We start from the raw sequence: 9,016 nt of genomic DNA, 5'->3' as shown, positions 1-9,016 counted from the left end.
TGCCAGACTCTTGCGTCATCTTCCACGGGGCTGGGCTTCCACGGCCTAGGTGGACCTCTTCAGCCCACCTTTGTGGGGTTTCTTCTGGGCCCGATCTTGGCCTGACGTTTCTGGAGCAGCATGCCTGGGGCTGGACTTCCACGGGCTCCCACAGATGGGCTCCTGCTTAGTCACTGCTGGAGTTTGTCACATTACTGGTGCCACAGGCCGAACTCCGCTGCCGCTTCCCTCTCTTCTGGTCACTAACGTGAGGGAGAACGCCCAGGGAGACAGTTTCGTCCATGTTTGGGGGCTCTTGGGTCTGCTTGGTTTCTTGTTCACCTTGTCCTTAAATTTAGGCGCTGAAATTGTCCTTTTCTTGCTCCTAGGAATGGTTATTGGTCCAGCTTTTTCAGTTGCTCTGCTCTGGCTCAGCCACCCAGATTGCCATCTGGCCCCCTTCTTAGGTGAGCTCCCCACAGGGGGCTCACCAAAAAAAATTTTAATCACACCTCATGTGTTGCAACTGTGGCCTGACTCACAGCAGTTCCATTAAGTTATGTCATAAAATATGAAAAATGTGTAAAGCGTGTACCTCATAAGCGAGGAAACAAGGTTCAGGAAGTTGAGATAGTTAGGTATCAGTATGTACTGCGCTGGGGATTGAATTGTGCTCCTCATGCATGCTTAGTAGTTTCTTTTCTATTGAGTTACATCCCCAACCCAGCACTTTATGAACCTGACTTTCCTCATTTCTAAATAGGAATAATCTACCTATTTTACTGCATTGTTGTGAAATTAGAGATACTATCTAAAAAATATCTATCACAATATCTGGCATTACTTGCCCTTAGCAATATTTATAATTTAGTACAGTGGTTTTATTCTTAATGACAGATACATGGACATAGCCAATTTTTTATTACAATAATCTGATTTCCACAATATAAATTTATATGAAAAATATTTGTAACATTTGAGGAAACATGGCATAGTGGTTAAGGGTATGGACTTGGGCTCTCAAACTTTATTGGGTTGATTACTAGCTATGTGATTTGGAGCAAACTGCTTAACTTCTTTCTTTCCTTAATCATGATATATGGATAATCAGGATTCAAAATACAAGAAGCTTTGAATATTTTGGCACACAGTAGGTGTATATATCTTTATTTAAATAATACTCTTTCATATAGATTTTTACATATGTTGCTTTCAGATGAATGCTTCATAGGTAGCACATTGGATTATATTCCTAACAAGTCATATTAGTCCATTCCTGTTGCTGTACCAGATTACATAATTTATGAAGGACAGAAATTTATTACATATGGAGGGTGGAAAGTTCAAAATTAGTGCCGATTCAGTGCTGGGTAAGGGCTTGTTCTTTGCTTTAAAAATGGTTTCTACTGTGTCCTCACACAGTGAAAAGTGAAAACTTGCTCCATTAAATTTCTTTTTTTAGGCAATATCCCATTTTATGAAGTTACATCTCCATGATCTAGTCATCTCCTAGAAGCTCCACCTCTTAGTGCTACTACACTGGGAGTTTTGGTTTCAACATGTGAATTTTGGGGGATACTAACATTCAGATCATAGCATGAGAATTTTTTAAAGAAATTTAGTGATCTACATGATTTTTGCCACACAGCTAAGGAACAGTATGCAGTGTTTAAAAGTGGATAAATAAATATCCAATTCACACATCTAAATATTGAGTTCTTGGTTCACAGATGTCAGATTCCTTGGCTGAAGGGAGCCGAGTCCCTATGGAGATATCTTTTGTAACTGGCACACACTGTGTACATCCAGCCTAGGGGAACTGTCCCAGAGGAACCTGCCACATTTGTCAAGGAAACAGAGCAGTAAGAAAGGAAAATGCTTAGAGATTCTACTGGATTTTAATAAATTGATTTTCAGAGACCCAAGTGCTATCATGGTGTCAGTTAGAATGGGGCATATGCAGATCAAGTCTTGTTAATTTTTTTATTTGAAAGATAATAAAACCAAATAAAACAAGACAGAACCAAGCCAATCAAAACACAGCAATGAAAGTGATCCAGGGCCTCAAAAAAGATAATAGAAAATAAATTATCTAATCTGATAATAGAAAAAGAAAATAGAAAACAATGGCTACCACAATATATCTTATTATCATTGAAATAGCTGCCCATGCCACCCAGACATAATAAAAATCAAGCAAAACAAAACAGAAGAAAATCAAACAAAACAAAATAACGAAAGTGATACCAGACTTTAAAACAGGACAGCAGGGAATCAACAATGGTTACCACCTTCAGAAGGAAATCCCTCATGGTTGCTATATTGCGTATCATTATCATCTAAATAGGTGCTCAGATTACCAGCTTGAGGCCTGCAAAGTCAATCAAATACTAAACACTACAAAGCTTTTTTTTTTTGTTTGTTTTCTTCAGTAGCTCTCACTGCAGTCTGTGTTTCTCTGAATCAGCCAGTTGCTTACACGGGTGGGGGGTCTCGTGGTTGGCTCATGGGAAGGAACTGGCCCACATGGATGCTTTTGCATCATAAGAAGTGACTGGCTTCATGTTTCTCCTCCTGGTGGCTCATGATTGCCTCTGATTCATAGGAAGGAGATGGCTGCTTGTTTCTCCCTCTTGGTAGCCCCACAACTGTCACTGAGAAGGGGTTGGCTTCTTGTTTCTTCTTCCAGCACATATGGCTGCCACTGACTGGCTCACGGGAAGGGACTGGCTTCTTGCTTCTCCTTCTGGCCCACATGGCTGCTTCTGACTCACAAGAAGCGGTTGTCTTCTTTGGAGATTGAGTCTTGACCTGAGTTTATTTTATAATGGATCAGATGAAAAAGAAGACTGGCCGTGTGGCCATTTCCTCATTTATAGAATCTATAATAGAAATAAACATCTTTGGTAAGTGGCAGAATCCCCGTATTGGCTCCTTACCTCATGGAGTAAGCTCTATTTCAGTAGAAAAAGGCAGTGACCCTTGACCCTGACACAATCTCTTGTTCCCCATTGCCGTTCTTTTACCCAGAAAAAATAATAAACAAAAAAATACCATATTTCTAGGTAACTACAGAAATTGATACTATTTAACTTACTCCTTTGGTTGGCAAAAACCAGACATCTTAGAAAATAACTGAATTATTGCAACTTAATACAAAAGTGATGACCATTGGAGATAAATTTCTAGATGTGATTTCTTGAGTAGAGCAAATAACATTGTGTTAACTTTCTAATTTCTACCAGTAAGATAATAAACAGTTTGTCTTCATGTGGAAGTACTGTAATCTTTCTTCCAGGCTCAAGGAATAGATGGTATGGACACTTAGATAGAATAGCTGAACTGTAAAAGAGGGTCACCTGCAAGGCATCTCAACCTTCCAGAGGGGTACAGTCAACCTGCTATGACTCCATGGGGAAGAGGGAAGGGGAGTAACACTTAGCTTCAGTGACCCCGTCTTTGATCAATATCTTTCTTTGGCCAAATGTGACCAGAAGCCAGAAAGTAAGAGAATACAAAGAGGAAATCAGTCAGAGTCAGACTGTTCCACAAAGAGAAGAGTGGAGGGTACATCTGGGATTAAGATTAAAAATACTATTCACACTGGTTACTTTGTGAATTTGCTATCAACAAGTAAGACTCCACATACCAGTGGATAGATGAACTCCACATGCACTAAGGTGCTGCCACATGCCTGTAATTCTAGCAGGAGGAGGGGCAGGAGGATTGCAAGTTTGAGCCCAGCCTGGGTATCTTAATGAGTTCTTGGCCTAAAATAAAAAAGATCTGGGGCTATAGCGCTGTAGGAAGACCCTGAAATATATATGAAATACATTCTATTTGTCATACTGAAGAAGCTTTACAAACACTACTATGGATTGACCTACAGATACTTTATAATCACTGTGGTATCTGATGTATCATTGCTTCTGACTATAGAATTTGTTTTATAGCACAGGAAGTGTAGCAAAGGGCTATATAGAATCTCCTGGTTTTAAAAAGTTTTCTTCAAGATAGCATCAGCTGTTTGACTTATAATCAACTGAAGTCTGACAAAGAACCTAGTTGGGACTCAGTAGCAGTTGACCCTGGGAGATAACATCTTGCAAAATTTGTGACCTTGCCTAGAGGATGCAGAGATGTCTTAAACATGTAGGCAGTGTGTGGTGCACCAGCATATTGTCATTCTGCAAAGGCACAGAAAACAGAGGGCAGCAAATATCATAGTCCTTCTTACTATTACACTTAATAATCTATGTAGGAAATGTTCTGCTTAGCATACCCAAAAGTTTTGGTTTAGCATATTTGTTGGGCCTAATGCTCAAAATAAGAATGATTTCATCAGGGAACAATCAATCCAATAAATTAGAAACTGAAACTGTCCTCAGAGCCATTAGGAATTCTCTTGCTTCTTGTTCATGGTACTGGTCAAAGTGGTTGTTTTGAAGTATTCAGGGGAAGCTGGGTTACTGTTACACAATAGGGACCAACACTATGTTTGCAGCCCAGGGTATTCACCCAGAAGCCCTTTGATCTGTGATCATAATCAATAAAAACACCATCAACCCACCAAAGTGATGGCCATCAAAGACTTGGAGCTTATAGACATGAAGGCTTTGGTTAACTCACCAGGGAAAACAGTCTAGTTCATTGGTAGAGAATAAAGCAATCACGGGAGTGGGCAGTAGATAAAAGTGGCTATGGATATCAATTTAGGTCATACGAACAGTGAATCTATTACCTATTGCCAAAATGACATTACAAGACAAGTAATCACAACATTTACTGCTGACCTCTCTGAAGTTAGCTGAGGTTGGCTCATTGGCTCTGCTGATGTTGGCTGGAACCACTCATGTGCTTGGGAATTAGCTAAATTCTGGCTGACCTGAAATATTGTCAGCTAATCCAGTGGAAAACTTCGGTGTGCTAAACACTTCATTAACCATTTGATAGATTCACATTGGCACATTGTCATAATAATGGCAGAAACACAACAGAAGAAATGGAAGATAGAGTGTCTTTTAGAATTGAAACATCATTGTGGCTGCTCCTTCCTGTGGACAAGCCCAAATGCACAGGGTAAGGATAAGGACTTCACTTCTTTCATAAAATATATGAAAAATTCATACAGTAAAAGGCACAGAAACAGGGTAAGGAAACAAAAATATGATCTGTAGTTGGTGATACTACTTTCCTTAAGTTTTGAGTCTCACTAGATTCTTAAAGAGTCCCTTCACTTGTTCTTTCAAGTTAGAGTCTCTATGTGGCTAGGTCTAGTATGTTTTATCATGTTGGTTTCTCAGCCTACAATCTGTTAAATATGTCCTTTCCATAAACTCTAGTCAACTGTTCCTTTTGAGTGTGCCATCTATTTCCTGGTGGGATCCTAAATGACAGTCTCCCAAATATTGTTAAATGAAGAAAATAAGGTGATAAAAATAGGTATGTTATGTCTCAATGGCCCTGGATTTGATTTTAAGAACTGCAAACAAAGAAGCAAACAATCAAAGTAAAACATGATTGTTATAATAATACTGATTGCTAAAGTGAGTTTAATTTTGTTAGGATAAATATTTGGAAGTTTTAAATTAGGATTCCCAAGGGATGTAGGGTAAAACATGTACATCAGTGGAAAATTGTGCACTGCATATGAATTGGAAAATAATGCATTGGATACCCTTGAAATGAAACTCCTTAGGTCATCTAATTCTGATTCTATTGAAGATATTTCACAACTATGTAAACTGTAGATAACTAGTAGCAAAGGCAAATAATTCTTATCTAAGTACATGCAATTCAGTTCTGCTTGATAGAATTTCAAGTGAAGATCTTCTCCAACTGTGAAGGAAGCTGTCTTTGTCTCCATTGGTATACTCATTTCAGTGTCCTTTATATGTGCTTTGAGTTCTCCTTTGAAACTGGTATAAAATCTGATTTTCTGTTTATGAGCTGGATAAAATGTTTAACACATTTTTGTTTTTATACTTGTGTTAGAGTAGTAATTTTTTATCTTTTTAAAAATGTTATTTTAACTATAATAAATAGCTATGTCTTTTCTGAGGATCTAACAGTAAAATAAATTGGTATACTTACATATTTTATGTGTTCATAATTATTAAATTATTTCATGAGTACATTCATTATAAGCCAATTTAAAAATATGAACTAATTTTATTTTGGTCACATTTCTTCATATAACTGATGATAGTTAATTTTGGTTGTCAGCTTCATTGCATTGAGAGATACCTAGAAAATTGGTAAGGCATAGTTTTGCATGAATCTATTTCTAATTGCTAAAGTCACTCCTCCATGACCCACCAGCAACTCTGAATGGGGTTTCCAGGCCTTTAGCCTTGATTGGGACTATATCATCAGTCCTTCTTATTCTGAGACTCTTAGCTTCTTGCAATGAAGAACTACGATTTTCCCCCAGCTCTCCAGATTATCCAGGCTCTGATGATGTAGGCCAATCTCATACATTTCCTTACACAACTATGCATACATTCTATTCCTTCTCTTTGTCTAGAGATCGCTAATATACCTTTAGTTCCAAAAATCCCTCCTGAATTTTTATACCAGAGGTCTGGATGAATTTTCAGTAAGCATGAGAGCTTAAAGTATAGTATAGTGTGAGCATAGTGAATATGAAAACACTTCAAAACAAAAATGGGGTAACATCTCTTGAAGACTTAGGCCAAGAATTTGAAAGTCAGAGATTTTTAAAAGTATTTGAAAAAGATTAAAAAAAACTTGCTGTCTTGTTACTTTTCTCATTGCTGAAACAAAGTACCTGCCACTCAAAGTTAAAGGACAAAAGTTCATTTGACTTACCCTTCATAGAGGTTTCAATCCATAGTTGGCTGGCTCTAAGGCAGAGTGGCACATGGCAGAGGGGCACTGCAGAGAAGAAACAGTTCATTGTGGGCAGATAGCACCAAAAGGAAGCAAGGGGTGGCCAGAGCTCTTTCTGTCTCTTATATCTTATCCAGGCTCCTTCGGGTAGGTAGCACTCACACCCGTAAATCCTAGTGCTCTGGCTTCTAGCATTACACTACAAATCAATTCCAATATCACTCTAGATCCAGCCACCTCTGAAAAAGCCCCACTTATGACACCACATGAGGCTCTGAGGGGACATCTAAACACAAGATATAACACTTGCTACATGCACTCTATCTTGTTAATTTATTTTCACATACTTAAAATTCCAAAAGAAGAGTCACCCTCCCTTTTCTTTTATTCATGAAGACTTCAAAGGAAGGCTTTGCACACACAGTCTTTTCTTTTTGACTGATACTTTTCTTCCTGCCCTCCTCCTCTTTCCTTCACCCAGCAAATGTTCCCAGTGCATCCACTAAGACCAAGCAAATGGCCCTTTGTGGGCTACTAGACCCTCCAGGGCTATTAGACAGTAGGGAAATCTCCTTTGTGCTTTCAGTCTTGCACTTCATACCTCTTTGTTCACACACTGCATCAGTCAGCTTTCATTGTTAGGACAAAATATCTGGCATACACAATTTAAAGGGGAAGATTTGTTTTGTCTCATGGTTTCAATCCATGGTGGGCTGTGTCCAAGGCAGAAATATCATAACAGAAGGGCACAACAGCGGAAAGCTCTCACTTCAGGGCAGACTGAAGTACAGAACAGTGGAAGACTCAAAGGGGAGGGGTAGGGACCCAATATAGTGTCCGAAGTTGCTCCTCCATAATCCAACCAGAGCCACCCTGAAGTGCGATATACTAATCTAGTTGTCTTTAAAAGTCAGTCAAGTTGACAATTAAGATGAATCAACCATCACATACATTTTCTATGTTTGTTCATCAGATTTCCACTCCAATAGTTTTCTATCTCACTCCAATTCAAAGTCAGGCTTGGAGTTTCTATGCCTCATTTGTTTTAACTTCCTCACTGTATTCTAATTATTTACTCTAACAGTGTTTCATCTCTGCAGAATACAAGTCAAACTTGTAGCTCCTCAACCCCAGACACTCCTAGGCCTCACTCACTCAGATGGGGGTCTTTTTTTTTTTTATTTTAAAGAGATTAAGACAAAACAGGACATAAGAAAGCAGATCAGAACAGAACAATGCAAGCAACACAGTATTTCACCAGAAGACAACTCATAATTAACAGTAACTACCGTAATGTTTCTTTCTTTGAAATACTTGAGCATAACTTCATATGTAATAGTATAAAACATAACAAAACAGTATAAAAACATTCAAGAGAATGAAAGTATTACAGGGCATTCAGAACCAAATAACAGAAGACAAACAATGGCTACTCTATTATCTCATTTTCCATAGAAAATTTGTTTATACTATCACACATAATACAATCCAGTAAGATACAACACGATAGAATCAGTGGAAACAGAAAACAAAAGCATGGTAGGACTTCAGAGTAAGATGATATGAACTCAGCACTGGCTATTATAATGACTTGTTTTCTTCAAAATAGTTGTTCATATCATCACACATGATAAAATCAGACAAACCAGGATAAATCTGTTCCAACTAATGAATGCAATCATTATAAACCTTCAAAGTAATGTAATGGGGAATCATGATTACCATAAAACTCTTACCATTTCTTACACTAGGGCGACTATATGGTATTTATACATTGAGTTTGATTAATTTTGCTTATGAGTATGGTCTCAAGTTGTGCCCATTTATTTATAAATATCTCAAAGTGATCATTCTTTATAGCTCAGTAGTACTCCATTGTATAAAAATATCACATCTTTTTTATCCATTCCTCAGTAGATGGACACTTAGGTTGTTTCCAAGATCTGGCTACTACAAATTGTGCTGCTATAAACATGGGTGCACATATATCATTGTGGTGTGATGTTTTCAGTTCTTCTGGGAATATGCCCAGAAGTGGAATAGCTAGCTCAAATGGGACTTCCAATCCCAACTTTTTGAGGAATTTCCAGAGTGGCCTCCACAGTGGTCATCAGTCTACACTCAGGTGGGGGTCTTTTCAACATCACTGTAGGTACTATGCTCTTTGTTTTGATCCCCTTTAGCA

The 9,016-nt window shown here is 38.2% G+C and overlaps 1 long non-coding RNA gene across 1 annotated transcript in view; it reads right to left on the bottom strand.

Annotated features, from left to right (window-relative positions):
- Window positions 1-1,117: 1,117 nt before the first annotated feature.
- Window positions 1,118-9,016, bottom strand: part of LOC134477884 (uncharacterized) — a 48,687-nt gene continuing 40,788 nt past the window's right edge. The window contains exons 2-3 of the long non-coding RNA XR_010050140.1: window positions 6,811-6,876; window positions 1,118-2,861 (exon numbers count right to left, since the gene is read on the bottom strand). This is a non-coding gene — a long non-coding RNA (uncharacterized LOC134477884). The remainder of the gene's footprint in view (window positions 2,862-6,810; window positions 6,877-9,016) is intronic.

This window comes from Cavia porcellus, unplaced genomic scaffold, assembly GCF_034190915.1.
Source record: "Cavia porcellus strain 051 isolate PalLab524CR breed Dunkin Hartley unplaced genomic scaffold, mCavPor4.1 scaffold_10, whole genome shotgun sequence".
Classification (NCBI taxonomy): Eukaryota; Metazoa; Chordata; class Mammalia; order Rodentia; family Caviidae; genus Cavia; species Cavia porcellus.
The sequence above is the reverse complement of the archived record's forward strand: the minus strand, read 5'-3'. Positions and strand labels throughout refer to the sequence as shown.